Source organism: Nomia melanderi, chromosome 14, assembly GCF_051020985.1.
Source record: "Nomia melanderi isolate GNS246 chromosome 14, iyNomMela1, whole genome shotgun sequence".
Taxonomy (NCBI): Eukaryota; Metazoa; Arthropoda; class Insecta; order Hymenoptera; family Halictidae; genus Nomia; species Nomia melanderi.
In genome coordinates this window covers 11,213,592-11,231,218 of record NC_135012.1, presented here as the reverse complement: position 1 = coordinate 11,231,218, position 17,627 = coordinate 11,213,592, and the positions used below count along the sequence as shown (strand labels likewise).

At 34.3% G+C, this 17,627-nt stretch overlaps 2 long non-coding RNA genes across 2 annotated transcripts in view; one reads left to right on the top strand and one right to left on the bottom strand.

Moving 5' to 3' along the window:
• The window catches only part of LOC143175273 (uncharacterized), a 325,389-nt gene that overhangs the window by 293,817 nt on the left and 13,945 nt on the right, over positions 1-17,627 (top strand). The gene's annotated exons all lie outside the window — the stretch shown is intronic.
• Positions 3,150-12,171, bottom strand: LOC116429045 (uncharacterized). Its single transcript, XR_004235414.2, has 3 exons — positions 12,044-12,171; positions 4,041-4,114; positions 3,150-3,386 (listed from the first exon to the last, which is right to left on the bottom strand). It is a non-coding gene; the product is annotated as an uncharacterized LOC116429045 (long non-coding RNA).

Genomic DNA, 17,627 nt, shown 5'->3' with positions numbered 1-17,627 from the left:
CGCCAAAATGGTGTGGACCAAATTGAGGGTGTGTTATGTCGGTCGCTGTCATCATCGTGTAAAATATTGTATACCTATATTAGCGCTAAAACCTAATAACACTTTGCGCAGAATAGCATTAACACTCCATTTGCTCACTGAAAAGGGTTTCAATTAGTAGTCGCAGAGTGAAAATTAATGAGTTGACTTAGTGAACCAAGGTAGCTTCCAATCTGCCTTGTAATTTTGTGTGTTCATGCTAATTGATTTTGGTGAGAATCTACTGTGTTATTAAATACTAGTGAGAGTATGCTGTGTTCAACGTTTCAAACAAACCTCCGAAGTGTGTGCCGTCCGAAAAGCTGAAAAGTCGGGGGAACTTCTTTTCGTGTTAACGGTTAAAACAAGCGCGAGCAATTTAAGCGGTTTCAATTCTTCTAAAAAATAATATATTACAATGATACGCAATGATATATTATATCCAACATTAAACAATACTTATAATGTATGCAGGATGTTCATGGAACCAATTAATTCTTCATTAAATGTAACAATGATTAATTCTGTAAATTATATATTACATGTACATACCATATAGAATAATAATTATTCGATTAAAGTATTTTTTTCAACTTGGTTACAGTTCTTACAGAATTTTTAAGTACTTCGTACAAATTAGAAATTTAATACAGTATTCTGATATGTATTTGTAGATGATTTTACTAAAGTCTACATTCTACATAGGATCACTGATAGATTAAGTAAAATATAATTATTAGAATTTCTTAAATATTTGTTGAAATATCCACGATTCACCACTCAATGATCCCAATAAAATATAAGCTTCTCCTTGTGGTACTTCGGAACCTATAAAGGCGCTTCATTTTCAGAAAATATTCCCCCGACCTTACAATATTCGGCCTGGGGTGGATACAATATTGCGCCTTTACGGCGAAGATTGATTTTACATAAGTACAAGCATGTGGAAGCTCGTGTAAGTGATGAATAAATGGAAGTGTATAAACAAGGCTAAAAAATAAAGTATACGTGAGCATAATAAAATATAAAATGGCCAGCAAAATAAAGATAAGAAATAACAGTAAAATAATCGCAGTACAATGAAATAAATGAAACAAAATAAAACAAAATATAACAATGGGTAAAAATTAGGGGTCAGACGTAAAACGTATTTCAAACCCTATATCACTCTCATCAGTTCAACAAGTTGATTCATTGAGGAAGATGTTCCCATGAAAACGTACCCGCAAAATGATCCCCTTGCCAAATAATTTCCTCGTGAAAACTGAAATGACACGACGTATTTACGTATTACGGATCGTCTTTGCTTTTAACATATATAATGTTAATAATAGTAGTATTAGTATTTTGTACAAGGAATGCGCGTAAGAAAACGAAGTTTGTGTTGACAACGGAAAAATATATAGAAATTGACATCGTTTTAAATAAACGTCTATAAAATATATTATAATTGTAGATAAATACTAACCTAAATAACTGACCAGCGCGACTTTCAATTAAGAGATAACGGTGTAAGTACCGAAAGCGGTCCCATTAAAATGATCAGCAGGTGTAATTTTGTTTACAGCTTCGGAACGTACAATAGATTACCCAACGATCGCTGTTGCACATTTTTTCCGTAGCCGTTTGTACGGTTGCGCCAGAAACCTAATGTCCCACATATCAGCAGTGTCGCCTATACCGTCCCATGAATTTTTGGTCGTATCGAAAACAGAGCTCAGTCCTTAACTCGCCGGGGAATCCGATTTCGAATGTTACGAAGTCATTCGCAATAAATTCAACCAACCCCCGAGAAGCCTGACTCCCACGAAATCCTAGGTCGTCGGCGTGCAGGTGTGCGTGGCTGAACACAGGACATCCGCCGCTTACAATAGTCACATGGTCGAGTACCGAAGAACAAAGAAAAAGAAGAAATATAGACAGAAGGAGAACGTATAGACGTCTTTATTTATTTGTGGATAGAATTGGTACACTAGGGCGCGAGGCAACGCTCGGAGAATCTAAAATAAGATGGAGCTACCGAGCAAACCTACCGAACACAGAAATCCTAGCTAGGTAAACAAATACAGTGGCGGTGTTCTTTGGGCTTTCTAGTCAACGATAACTTTGTAGACATTACGGAAATAAATGTTTCGAAATCGTAATAATTACTAATTTTATTTTCTGTTAACGTTTATGATTTGAAAGCACTGTAATGGTCAATTGATATTTCTTTGTCAATGTGTTTATTATATATCTGCTTGTAATTATTAATACATGTAGGAGTAAGAGGAAAATAGAAAATAGTAATAATCTTATAAATAGACTTATAATTAATATTTAAATCTAATGAGAGTAGTAGATAATAATAAGTATTTCGTAATAATAATTATAGGTTTGAACAATTTTTAGATTTACTATAATAAATAGACTGAAAAACTTCAATTGGTAAAACGTATTCTTTAACGTACTTGAAATAATTAAATCTTGCTTGCAGTATAATAATTAAATATAAGATAAGGACCACTGTGCTCTCATAACAGTTTGCAGGCGTATGTCGCCGGATATACTACAGACCAGAGGTACAATCCCAGGTTTTGCAGCTACGTTGGAAAATATGATTCTAAAAAAAACAATTAAATTACATTCAAATAAAACTACTATACTCAGAACAAAAATGGACATTTTAAAAAACTCTTACACTCTTCTTACAAATTCCTTGAAATTATTCTAAATAATAAATTATATTTACAGGCTTATTATTTATAAAATTCAAACTCACCAATCTATTAAAGAAAATCAACTGATTATCTCAATTAAACGATTCAATTTATTCATGATTATATTATTTTATCATTGCAACTAAAATATTATTCCACGCATAAATATCATATATCTCGTATAATAATTTTAACCACAGTAATAATAAAATAACACGTGTAATTTTAAATATCTGAAATTTTATTCATTTTCCTACATTCAGCATATTGAGAAAAATATTTTCCGCGCTCGAAGAAATGATTTGGTATTCCCAAACAGTGTGGCATGAGCCATGCATAGAATTTTCAATTATAGAATATGCAGATCAGTTACAAATTACTCAGTCACGTCCTAGCATTTTAGATACCTCTGATGTGGTGGAGTGACATAACCGCGTGTGATCCTTTGACGTCTGTTTAAGGACTACGTGCTCCATTTCGTATCGGGATAGAGAATATACGTCGGATCAAAGGGTTTCCACGACTTCCTAGTTCGTCTTTCCTCGCATTTTATTGCGTTCGCCGAGGAGCTCCGAGTATCCTTTCAAAAGTCTCCTCCTCGCCGTGCCTCGCGTGCCTTCGATCCGCGCAAGCTTCTGATACATTACTGGTCCAATAAGTCGAAACGCCCTAGGAAATATTATTTCATGATATGATTATTTGACGGGACGCGGAACGCCTGCTGATTCACTCAGATCATTCGACTGATTTGCTTCCTATCGATTTATCAAGGGAATATTATTACAATCACCGTTTTTACAGTTTATGCACTATTCTTCGACTTTTTATGTTTTATGTGTAAACATATTTTTTAACCTTAGTTTTTAATTATACATATACACAGATAAGAAGAATGTTAATCACTGTTTGAAACTTTAAGGAATGTTACTGTTTTTATTATTTAATAGCAATTATTTAACTAATTAACTATTTTTGTTATGAGAGCTGAGCTTTTGTTATAATTACAATATTTTATGAAAAAGGAATAGTTATTCTTCATTTACACCTAACCAATAGGGTAAGTTTTATCAGAAAGAATTTGGTACGTTCTGAATAATTTGTAAGAAATTTTCACGTAATATGAATGTAGGAGTGTTTCAATTATAAGTACTTACTGTTAGTAAGCAGTTTTGTAGAGGAAGAATGTTACTGTACGTACAAGTACCGCGAGTATTGGGTAAAATTTAATTTTTCAGCTTCGTGGCTGCTTTTTCATTTCACAAAAGAACCACCAGAAACTCCCCTAGGAGGACAACCACGCCGCAAAGAATACGAGAAACTTACTAGAAACTTATCTCCCATCTGCAGATGTTCGTAACTTCTCTTTTTCTCCTTCTTCTGTGTGTACTGCCGAGTTCCTGTGCAAAATAAAATACGTTAATCAAAACACGAAAAAATTATTGACAATTATGCTTCAACGGAACGATACGAATTTAATGCAAACGTCTTACACTGATGATTTCCAGATGTTTAAAATTAAATGAGAAAGGATTATTAATGTGTATAACGTGAGACTATTCTTATATATGTATCGAATTAAAAATCTTTTTTACAGTTTTTATATTATAATAATATATTATAAATATACAGAATCCTTTAAAACACGCCTTCCGCTAATTACATAAATGCTGATCCTCTATGGAGCAATATTTTGATGATTTATTGTAAACCCGCTGGTAAGCATAAACTACAAGAACATTGATTTTTAAAATTATTTAAATATTTCATGAACTTTGCATAAAGTCCATGGAATTTATGAGTGTAATAAAATTTAGTTGAATAATATGTATGAGCATGTTCGCTTTAGGAAGCTTAATAACAGAGTGATGCTTAAATCTTCCGTGATAAAGAGTGTCATAAAGGATAAAATTCTTGAAGTTTCAGCGATCCTGTCGATGAGAAGTGAGAATAATCGTTGGCACAGGCAAATAAACAATATTCGGAACGTCTGTTGAATTTACAAGTCAGCTGAAAAAATTTCAATTATTCATAGCCTTTTTAAAGTAGATGATTCTTATAAATACGTTTTCTCTCTGTCCCCTTTAATATAAGTAATTAATCTGCGTGAACAATTTGTCATGTGTAAAATAATAACAGACCGTTGACATTTGAAAAAAGAAATTTTCTTCTAATAGATTTGAAAGGAATAGTTTTCGTTTTAATAGACTTATAAGAGATTAAATGAAAAATTAATGAACCGCTCGAAACATGATTCGTAGCTCTGCATATCTCGTTAACAATATGTTGAAGGTAAAGTAAATGAAGTAGTGATAATTGAAGTCGTTGAACGCTTCTCTTGGCGGAGCGCCGTCACTATAGTATTTCACGATTTTCCGTTTACGATGTTATAATTGAAAAGAACTTTTAATCCTCGGAAACTTAATTAGCGGCATATCGATCAATTGATTACGTAGAATTTTAATCAAAGGTTACATTAATTAACCGGTTCGAGGTGTATCCGTTGAAATGCAGAAAGCCGGTTTAAGCATAGAATATTGAATCTTTGATCATAATACCTTCGTTAAATAAATATAGTCCTATCGCGATTGCAATTAAATTTGTTTGAAATAGAATTAAAATAAAATTCAACAATTCTAATAGTTACAAGGAAGAGTTAAAAGTAGTTACAATATAAAACCAGTTGCACATATGAAATTGACTTTAATTATAAGTTAAAGTTCGAAGCAAAAGTGTTTAGTACATTTAAGCTGGGAATTTAAAACGAAATTAAGCAGCAGAAAGCCTTAACAACAAACTTTCGTGGTTCTATAAACCACAACCTTGTCTCAATTTACAATTTTATTTAAACACCCACGTATTCAACCAACATTTATTATAATTATTCATAATACCATAACCATAACCTATACAAACACTCGTAATATTTCTCTAAACTTCTCAAACAAACGACTAAAATCACCTATAAAACAACACCGATAAACTAACATCGAGTTCTAAACGAAAGTCCCAAGAACGTTCCCAAAAGCTCTCGGCCAGAAACTAAAACCATAACTCACTGGGGCAAGAGTAAATCTCCTGGTCGATATCGACCACAAAACTTCCCCAAAACACACAGCAGCTCATCGCTCCTAATAAAAAACAGACAGCGCATTCCCACAAAGCTGAAAATTCCGAGCACCAATCAGACCTACTACTTCATTCTCAGCATTAACGTTCAGCCAGCGTATCTTCGTTATTCACCCATTCTCCTGACGTACGTTACTTCGAAATTCGGAGCGTCAGTCCAAAAGCGAGCACCGGTCCGATCGAATAATTATAAGTTCCCTAATTTTCCAGAGCGATGGGTGGAGTATCGCTAAATATATTCAGTCGGCGGAAAGACAGACGTTAGAGACGGGATGGGGACGACTATGGTAGTGGACGCGGTACAGGAATTCGCATAGAGCATTACCAGGAAAAGATGTTCACAGATTGTGCCCCGGAGCGAGACGTATTCGGGTCACTAGTACGTTCTCCTCGCTCCCTCGGGCTTCTCTTTCCACACCTCTTACCCTCTAGCCGGTTCCTGCAGACGCGTAGGAGGATAAATCAGTCCCCCGCCGCGCCCCCCGACCCCCGGCCCCAGTTCAACCCCCTTTCGCCGCCCGCGTCCGTTCGCTCCGAGGCTTCCTCCTAACAGGCAGCCGCGATCGGCGGTGTCCCTCTTCCCTATTTTCGTTCCGAGCGAAACGTCAGGCGCACGGGACCGCGCTCGGAAATCGACGCGTGCGAGTCCGTGGGACGTCGACGCCTCCACCCGGGATGATAGCCCGTGACTCGGGGAATAACACGGTGAAAACGAACCGGAGGACGCTTCAGGTGTTCGTGACGGCCGCCGCCGAGGAGGCCGCCGCCTCATTGGCCGACAGCCTGTAAACCGGGGGCTTGCGTTTTATCGGCGTCCGTTCGGAAGATCGCTGGAGATCTTTGACCGATTTCCAGCGGCGCGGGGATGGGAATTATGATTCGCGCGAGGATTTAGGGTACGTTTATGGCGGAGCTGCGATACTCGACGATAACAGACGAATGTAGTTTTCTTTGAAGCGGAGCGTTTGCGATTCAGCGATGCGCAGAGGGGCCTGAAGTTAATTAAGATGTTTGTGGATGGTAACGTGGTACTGTTGTTTTTCATTTTTGGGGGAATATTGATAATGTTTCATGTGTTTTTTAATTCTTTTGTATAATTGTAACGTAGTCCTGTGTTATATTTAACTTTTTGAAATATTGGTAACGTAGTTCTATATTATTTTGAATATTTATGCTGAGTATTGGTAACATAGTCTTACGTCATTCTTAATTTTTTTCAGTTAATTACTATATCCTTTTCTATGTCATTGATAACATAGTTCTGTCGTATGCTTTTTGTATGCATACACATTTGAATAGCAGACCCTTGCGATATTCAGCTATAAATTTTGGAAAATTATAATGAACATCATAAGTTATGAACGCACTCTTAGAAACAAAACTTAGAAGCACAGTAACAAAATCTGTTTATTGTACTCTTTAGGCGACTAATGAGAAACGTTCTTATACACGTGCATATTGCATACATTTTGGAGTGGAATTTGGAATTTTTCAAATTAGAAACTCCCCTAAAAGAACAACCATATTGGAAAGAATACGAAAAACTTATCTTTTATCTGCAAATGTCCTTAGCTTCTCTTTTACTTCTTTTTTCCTAATTTTCTTCAAATACATACGCATGACTAAGTTTTCGGTTAATATACAAATCCGTGCATAAAAGAATATTTATACTTAACACTAACATATTAAGTATATCACAACGAAACTGTACAGCTGTTCTTCCATTCAAAGTTTCAGAAGAATAAAGTCTTCTGTCGCTTGAAAGATTGAAGAAGATCATTGTCTGATTTTTAGTGGCCGTTGGAAAGTTACGATTCTCGTGAAGATCGAGAGATGCGGCGTTAGATTTTTTATTTCCCTTACACAGACTAGATATTCCAGATTTATTCGACATGATTCTGTTACCAGCGAGAAGAATCATAGCGAGGAACTGACGGTTGTCGCAATTTCTGCGTGAAAAAGGACGCGCCGATCCCATTTATTACATTCTCTTAATGCCCGGCGGAGAAAGTTCCGGTACACTTGCTGTGTGTATTGAACAAAATTTAATTTCTCAGCTTCGAAGCTGCTTTCTCATTTCGCTAAAGAACAGCGCAAACTCCCCCAGAAGGACAACTACGTTGCGAAGAATACGAAAAACTTGGTAGAAACTTATCTCCCATCTACAGATGTTCGTTTTCTCTTTCTCCACTTCTTTTTCTGTATTCTTCGAACATACATTGTTATGTTTTCACAAAAAATATTAGACGTATAGATAAAGCAGAGATGAAACTAATGAAAATTACAGCACAATGGAGAAATACGTATTGTAATAAAAAAGAGTTTACTTTTCGATTTAAGGTTTCAGAAAAAATAAATATAAAATGACGGGAATCACAAAGGCAAAGTACAAAAAATATTATTATAGGTATGTTAATCAGCATGAACAATTATTTTACATACAAATTGAGTTAAACTTTTTCTGAAGGTCACGTAAAATTTTTGTATAAAAACTTTGTATTTTCAAAAGTTATTTTATTTTATTATGTAAAAGTGCTTGCTTTCACAAAACTCGTTATATCGCGGTTTACGTAAAGTTTCCAACAAAATACGGTAACTTTATAATTTAATATAATATTATTATAACTTTAGTATAAATTCAGTGCCGTAATTTTCTTACCTTTCTTATGTAATAATAATGAAAATTATAGAAAGATTACAGAAGACATTCGACCTTAAGGGATGTTAGAGAATTGTGATTCTCGCGACGACCGAAAGGAACTACCGCATTGTTGGATTCTTTATATCTATTCTAGGAGGCTGGACGTTCGAGATTTACGCGCAAGAATCACGGTGCGCGCTGAAAAATTAATGATTGTCGCGTTCTTGCGCGAAAGTAAAGACGCCAATCCCGTTTATTGCGAATTCTTGGTGTCCGGCGGTTGGATACTGTGCGCGCCGGAAATTGCGTGATGAGATTAAACGGGGTAATGTGGCCGCGAGACTACAAACGTACGGCATCAGTCAAAAGGTTGCGGTTAGGTTGCGCTGCGAATCTTTATACTGCTCCCGTCCGTTCGAATTACTCGGTGCAAGCAGAAACTGCACATGAATTTATTAATTTATTACCTTCGCGAATAAATTGAAGAATGAGATGATTTTGTGTTCAATTATATATTAGATTTTCCCAAAAGTTTCTTTCCTTCTGTTAATACATACTACACAATATTTTATCTATTAGCTTCCCCATTTTTGTTTGGAAAACTTATACTGCCATCTTTTCAAAATTTCTAACAGACAATATTACGAACAGAACCTGATGGAAATACATGTGTATGTAGATATGGTACAATCTAATATTTGCAATGTTTTTTCTTCGTTATTCAGTTAGGAAAATCAAACGTTTCGATATTAACACTTTGTTAAGTCATAATACCCGTGTAGTGTAAATCATATTGAATTGAAGTGTATAGCGAGTTATTCCTTTCTGAATATTTATTTTTGAAATATCAGTATTATTGAAAGATTTTAAATTATAGCTTCGTATTTATTTTTCTAATATTACTCGATTGACAGGAAAGTTAAAAGTCTTCTGCAACGCTTAATTAGCATTTCATATTTATTTCATTTCAAATACCCCCTTGATCCTTTGTGATCAATTTTCGATAGGACGAATAAAAAATGCGACCCGTGTAATAGAATATTTAAAATTTAAGAGTCTCACTTGGAAAAAATGGGTACGAAAATATTTATGCATAACCTTTGTTTCCGTACAACGTTTGTTATTTCATTGAAATGTAAATAAAAGTTGTACTCGACATCTTGAAATTTTTCATAGCACGGTGCGCATGCTGCAAAATACGCGTGTCGCCGTGAAGGCGCACTGAACACACATTACCCATGCATGAAAAAAACAAGAAATCCCTTTGTACGCTACGTAACCTTTTAAGGGACATATTCTGAGTGTTTCGTTCCTTGCTTCTCATTTTTTGTTAACTGCCCCTCTGTAACCGTGCAAGATAATCCATTACAAATGGAGGCAGACGACTCGAAAGAAAAAAAGAGAGTAACGCGCGGGAAAACTCGGTACAAAGTCGTAAAGCAATAAAGGCGAGAAGTGCAAGGGTTCGTGAGGGCCTAGTCGGCGAGCGTGCGCGAAGGGTAGCCAGGCCCAAGTAAAACCTTGGAAAGAAACAGGCGATGTTATGGTGGAAGTTAAGAGAAGTCACGAAGGTGGAAAAAAAGGGTGAACTGTAAAGAACAAATGAAAATGTAACGGTCAAAAAGTTATGACGGTGAAGATAATTTGAAGGGCAATTTGCAACATGAAACTGTGTTTCTTCTTTTCTGAAGTTTTTTATACAGTATGATGTATAATCATAATTTAATAAAGAAAACGGAGCAAGGAATGTAACGTATTTTAATTTCCTTTATATTGTATCAGTCGTAAATAGTATATATATATATACATCATATTTATGTAATAGTCATAAAAGGATTTTATGAAATTTTAATTTCAAACTCACCGTTATTTTCGATTACACTGTCGTGTTAGAAAATTGTTAGAAAATTATTTCAATATTGTTTCGGCAATATAACGCTAAACTGTTCACGGCAAAATGGACAGTAGGCAGCATTTCGGAGTGTGGTTGCAAGACATTAATCCAGCCTCGCGTTTTTAGACCAAAAACCACGGTTTTTGCAAAACCACCCTCCTCCAGATTGCACCCCAACCGCAGAACATTCCGTGCATCAAGACAAATTTATAAATGAACGTCTAAACGAAACGTTCGGCTGCCAATTTTATAAAAGTGGTACAAAATCGTGCGATTAGTTTGAGGCTTTCGCGACTAGGAGTACTATGAGAATTGTTCAAAGTTTCCAGGTCTAAGTGGTGTCCATTAAAAATTGTTTCCCGACGTTTCCCTAACATTATACAATAGGATTATCAAGAGGTTTTGAGAACTCGTTGATACTGGTTAGCTGGAATCAGTGCTATCTATTTAAACATACCTTGCTCGGAGTTACGGATCGATGATCCCTAATCTGGTGTTTTTAATTGGTGAGCCGACCATCCGTAACTCCGAACAATGTATGCTTAAATAGGTAGCACTGATTCTGGCTAACCAGTATTAGTCCTCAAAACCCGTCAATGATGCCGGCTGTAATCCTAGTGAAACGTCGAGAAACAATTCCTAATGGACACGACTTAGAACTGGAAATTTTAATCACTTCTCATAAAATGGTATTTAACACATTGTTCACTGGTCACGAGTGAACTCGTGTTTGTACTTCCATTAGCCATTTCAATTTTTGAAACCCAGTGGAATATAGAATATTACAAAAAAATATTCAAAGCTATACAAAAGATACGTCTAAAGTTTCGTATCGTAGGAATAAAGTTATGTGGAGGACACTAAAAAATAAAGTAATTAATTTTACATATTTGTGAACCAGAATATATGCTTTAACCCATTACGGGCCAGAAAATTCGATAACCACATTTCAAATAAATACATAAAGCTTTGATTTTGCCAAAACCACATTGTCCGAATACCAAAACGAATAACTGTATATTGAAGTTTATTTAGATTGTTTCACTTTCATATTTAATTACGGAATAACAACCGGTGAAATGGGATAGCTTCGGCGTAAAATTGCCCATTAACAATGTTGTTAAAATTTCGACGTACGTCAATTTTTCAGGCGAATTCTTTAAACAAACAATACGCCATTCAAAAAGCTATAACACGCTAATTATGTGAAGCAAGTATTGAGACATCCCATAAATAATGCAGTTTTTTATATTTCTTTTATTTTAATCAAAATAACTCATTCCTGATTTCTTTCTATTGCAATGATTAAAAACACAACAAATGTTTCTCAGAGAAATGATTAAAGAAATTGATTTAACGATATGCAAACTGAATTGTAAATGAATTACAGTTTCAATAGAGTTTCCATACAGAAATTTCGAAAAGTCAATACAACTGCTCGTTGGTTTCAGTGTTAAATAGTAAAGATACAAAACTTCTTAATGTGAAACATATTCTTCATTATTTATAAATCGTTTGTCTACACATAATTGCTTTAAAAACAGTTTCGTTTTTATTTCTTAAAAAAAAATGAAACTGCATTATTCATGGGATGACCGAATAGTCCCACGCCGATCATTGCTGTCTATTATTTAATATGCAGTAAATATTTCCCGTGACACATACCTGGAAACGGCGGCCTGTGTATTTTTAATTCTCTTCAAAGTTCTGAAAGCGGAGCAGCGTTAGCACCCAGCAATCTAGCACAGTTTTCTTTCCCGGCATTTACCCGTACCGGAATCTGTCCACTGTCGTGCCGTTTTAAAATCTTCCAGCAGCTTTGTTCTGCCTGTCAGATCTCGTGACGCGACGACCTCGATATCTTAAAAACGGTTCATTATCGAGAAAAGGCCTGTCTTGTCGCCGATGCAGCGGCGTCGCGACACTTGAAATTAGCCGACGGGCCGACTTCGACGTTCCATGCCTCTTGGCTGATTCTTCAAGGCCGGCGATCGAACGAACCACCGAGGAATTCGACTGACAATCTCGACGCTGCTATTAACATGAAACCGGCGAGCTGTTAAATTCACTACTCTGTACTTTCTTGTACGAATTAAAACGTTCAATGAGATCGAAGGTCACTTGAAGCTTAGTTTACCTGTTAATGGATCAATTTATGCGACTGTTTCTCGGGAAAGTAAACATCTTTTTAGTAATCGAAAGAACGAAAATTATTTTGACCTATTTGACAGTTGAATGTCCTTTATGATTGATTTTATTATTAGGCTAGACCTGAGAAAGCTTTAATTTTAATCATTTCTGAGTAGAAAAAGGAATTACAATTTATAAGTCTTTACAACTGGAAATATTTAGGAAATTATTAATATCTTTTAATTTTCCGTAAAAATTTTACGGTGCAACAACTTAATTTCTTTGTATTGTTAAAATGAAAAATTCAGATTAAAAGATTCACTTTCATAAATTACGTAAGTGTATTCGTAAAATTTCGAATTTTATGAAAGTATCTACAAGAATAGTCGATTTCATCGGAAATATACTACTCACGCAGTTTAATTCATTATGTTGTATTGCATTCTAATTTACTTACAAATTTTAGTACCATTAATTTCGGAAACAAGTGTCAAAATTTATATTTCGTTGCCATTTTTATATGATTTAACCCCTTGTCCTATGCTTTCTTTTTCTTTCTCGGTACAACTACTTTGTTGATAGTTCATTGGAAAAAGAGAAAAATTCTAAACATATTCCACGTTTATATTTGCCTTCAAGTATAATAATTAATTACAGAAGAGTAATATTTACTTCAAATTCAAGTGAATTCCACGAGTCTGACATGTTAGAAAATATTACTGAGAATATAGTTTAGTGACGCAGGTTAACAGACAGTCCGTGCATCTCGTCGATTACCACAAACAATCAGTTCCACCGGTATTGTGCATTTTTCAAATCGCTTTTCCAGATCCGGAAAGAAAGTCGCTTTTACCAGCGCGACGTGTACACTCATGAAGTGGCAGTTGCGTATCTACAAAGGAGTCGCAGTTTTCCACGTAACGAGCCTTAGAGACGTTCATCTAGATTGCTTTTCTCTCCGTCCTTCGCGCAGCCGTATCCTCGGCGAATTGTTTAACGTTTACCAACCGACACCGCCGCGCCGGGACCGTTCCTTTATTTATTCGCGTCCGCGGTATGTGCCCGCGACGATTCCGTTTCGCGAGTTTCATCTAACAAAAGATGCGTCCTGTATACGCGGCCGCAACGCTCAGTCTTTGTGCAGGACTATTAACCGGTCCTGGTATCGCAATATCCGTGCTCATCCTTTCGAACCGCCGACAACGACACGCATTATGCGATTCGGTCGTTTAATTATTTGAATTGCGGATAAATTTATCTTTAACCGGCAACGTATTTTTAATTATGAAATGAAATACAGAATTTGTAATTGTGAGTGTTCTGAGTGTTATATTGCTTAATATACTGGCATGTAAATCTCATCAAAATTTGGCCATTTAATCATTTGAGATCAATTTTTTCTCTATAACAACATTTTCTTTTAAATGTACAAATAGAGTTTATAATTATAAATGTTTCAAGTGTTATACCATTTAAAATATTGGTGTATGGATATGATTGAAAATTTAGTTACTTACCCATTTGAATTCTAGATAAATATTTTCTCATCAGCAAAATTTTGATATGTTTGAATTTTAAAAAGGAAATTTGTAATTAAAAATGTTCCAATTCGTACACTTTTTAACGTAGTGGGTTATCGATTTCATCGAAAATTTACTCATTTAATCCTTTGAGTTCTAGATAGTTTTTTCATTTTCAGGAAAATGTATTTTTTGTAATTAAAGTTTTGACAGATTTCTGTTTTCGAAAGTAATTTTTGGACACTTTTTTAATTCATATTTGGTAATCGGAAATATTTCAAAGGGGTAATTATTTTAAAGTGAACCCATTGCTAGTTAAATAAAGGAGGATAAGAGTTATTGCACGATAAAATTGAATACGAGTGACGAGTTAACTCGTCTTCTCCGGTTAACAGGTAAAACCGCAGGATACTTTAATAGATATTCAATTATTTCGTTGACGATCGAAGTTACGTGCTTACGTAGATCATGCAGTGAAATGTGAGTTGTTAGGGAACTGATATCCTTCGGCTCTAACAAAATTGATGAACGACAAGGAAACAGTTTGAACTGGTTAAGATTATATTAAAATTATATTTCCGGTTGCCGTGAACTATATATAATTTCTTCTGTAACGTTTACATCATGATAAAAATAAGAATTTGAGGAATAAGCGTGCATTGTAATTAATATCAATCCTATCCAACCAGAGATTATATTTTCTAAAGTTGTATAGAACTAAATTGCAATTATGAGTGGTTCAGTATTTCGAAGTTTATAGACTGTAAATTTTTGTTTTCTATTTGTTTTATAATGCTGGATTTTAGAGTGTAGATGAAATGAAATTTAGTAATTACACTGTTCTTTGTTCATTCTTTATTAATTATTCTGTATGAATTCAAAGTCATCAAAAAATATTTTTAAGGAATTAAGAAATTTAACAAAATTCGTATAATAAATCGATTAGAATCATACTTGACTAAAATCATGGATTCTCAACTTCAAGTATTACGAGTAAAAGTAGGAATTCATTTCCTATTAATATTTTAATAATTTTAAACATGAATAGCGATCGATAGACTTCGGGTCTTTATGCAAATATAGATTCCTACGTAGTAATTCAGAGAGATTGGATTCAAAGGAAAATTTTCATACTTTATTAAGAATACTATTAGACTTCAAATGAAATAAAAAGTTCATTAAAGTTCATCGAACTTCGAAGTACATAGAATTCTAGAAAATTGTGTACGCTATAGTTGCGTAAGATTCACTACCCGGTGATCACCCATTCATCTCCCACCCCTTTAACAATTTCAGTCGAAAAATTTGAAAGAAAAAGAGAATTGTTCAGTGCATTCGAAGCCACTCGAAATATTTGATTTCCAATAAAATTCTACGTAATAATTGTCAAATTGAAAAGCAACAAGTATTTATTGAAAATAAAGAATTAAATTCCTTTGCTCTGATTCCAATCTTGTGTTTCACCTTTAAGATACGTATTTGTAACAATTGTTCTCTATTTTCTTTTGAATTTACACATCACCGAAATATTCAATCTTTGATTCTAATCACGAAAATGTAGTCAATAATAATAAAAATTCGAGAACATCGAACATTTTTTTATTGACTTTATTGTATTAAGATATTGTCTATCGCTTTCGACAAGTCTAAAAAATTATAATTACTTCAGTTTGAATATAGATAACAAGTGAATGCAAAGTGTAAACGTCAACTGAGTATAAAATTTGTTTAATGATTTTATTAAACGTAAAACGAAGAGCAAGATTTTACTGCATAACGAAAACTTAACTCCAGGGTGGTATTTTTAAAGATAATGTGATCCCCTCTTTGCATACGGTAATTGAAAAATATATGTTACATACCCCTTCCGAGAGATAATACATTATCCAGTAAAAGCAACCCCGTTTGATACAGAGCAAGTGCTGCTTAAAGTATCATGTTAGATGATATCTGAATATCCGCGTGTGCATACGTATAAGTGTACTGCAACGCGTGTACAGAGTATTGTAATTAATGGCATAATGTAAATATAGGACATTTCACGTATAAAATGAACTAAAAGGATTTGAGTACCGTTTTTTTATATGGAGCTTCATTTTTTAAAAATTCGAAACGAGAAATTAATTGGGCGCTTGGGCGCTTGGATATCTTTTTACTCACTTTTCTGTTCACTTATGGGTACCTCTCTTTAGCTCTTGCTTCTAAAAATTAAAATCAATTATCCTGAATAATTCAATTATTAACAGTGCAAAAATAAAATATGAAAATAGTATTCGAAAGTGAATGAATTAGATTGTATTTTCTAGAAAGAACTTGAAAAAAACGATTGAATATTATAACGGAATTTTTATTCTATTTTTACTTTTTTAAATTTCGTTATAATATTCTATATAATTTACTCACTTTCGAATGCTGTTTTCATATTTTATTTTTGCACTATTAATAATTAAATTCTTCAGGATAATTGATTTTAATTTTAAACGGAGAAATATAACTTCTCAGAAACTTATATTATCTGAAGCCAGTTCTTATTATTATCATTCTTTTACATACTATCACATGGTATTTAACGTTATTATTAATGCAATAACGATACTTCCTTCCAGTACTGCATGGACATCGACGAAGGAAATATTAAAAGAATATTTTCTCTTTACTTATCTCAATTTTTACAATATTTCATTATGCGCGTACGTTTGTTATTTTATTTTCAGTAGCAAAATACACTTGCATAGAATAGAATAAATTAATGTCGAATTATTATTAGTATCTCAAGGATACAGGTGAGTTTATCGCGGCGAAATGGATGACTTCCTCCTCGGATGCTAAGGACCAGACAGTAACGTTACTTTGTTCCCCATGATAGAGTTGACTCAGGGTGATAAAATGATAGGTCAATTTCGAAACGGCGCGCGTGTCACGCTTTACGGCCTCCATTCATTTTATCACGGCATTTAACCTGTCATGACACGCAACACCTTACCCCTTCAACTGCACCTTCGGTGTATACCGTGGAACGCATTAACCTGATATCAAAGAATCGGTTTTTTATCCCAAAGAGGTAATTCGTTTTGTCGAGTGTCCATAAACCTTGGATAACTGCTAACAATAATTACCCAAGGGAATGCGACGACATTGGTGGACAAATTGGAATTACACTGTAGTAACAAAATTTTGCGAAACATTGTATGCTGGAGTACTTTAAGCTCCAACAGGTGAAAATTGAATAAGCTCGAAGTCGATGATTGCAAAGGGTTGTCGAAAAACTGATGGAAAATAAATGAATGAACAAGGTAACCTCGTTAAAAAAATTCGTTACCATGATCAATAAAGACAGTTATATATTTTATATTATTTATTACTAGGCTGTATGTATTTACTCAGTTTCACATTTTCATTGATCATCATTGGATTCAAATAGGTATATTTTATTCATCCCTGTTAACGGAATGGAAAGAAAATAATATTACTTTAAATTTCATTATAATCTCTTTCATAAACATCATTTTTTCCTATTCTATTAATTAAATTCTATTCATTAATTTATTCTATTAATTATACCAAATTATAACAATACTTACATTATTATTCTCGTACAA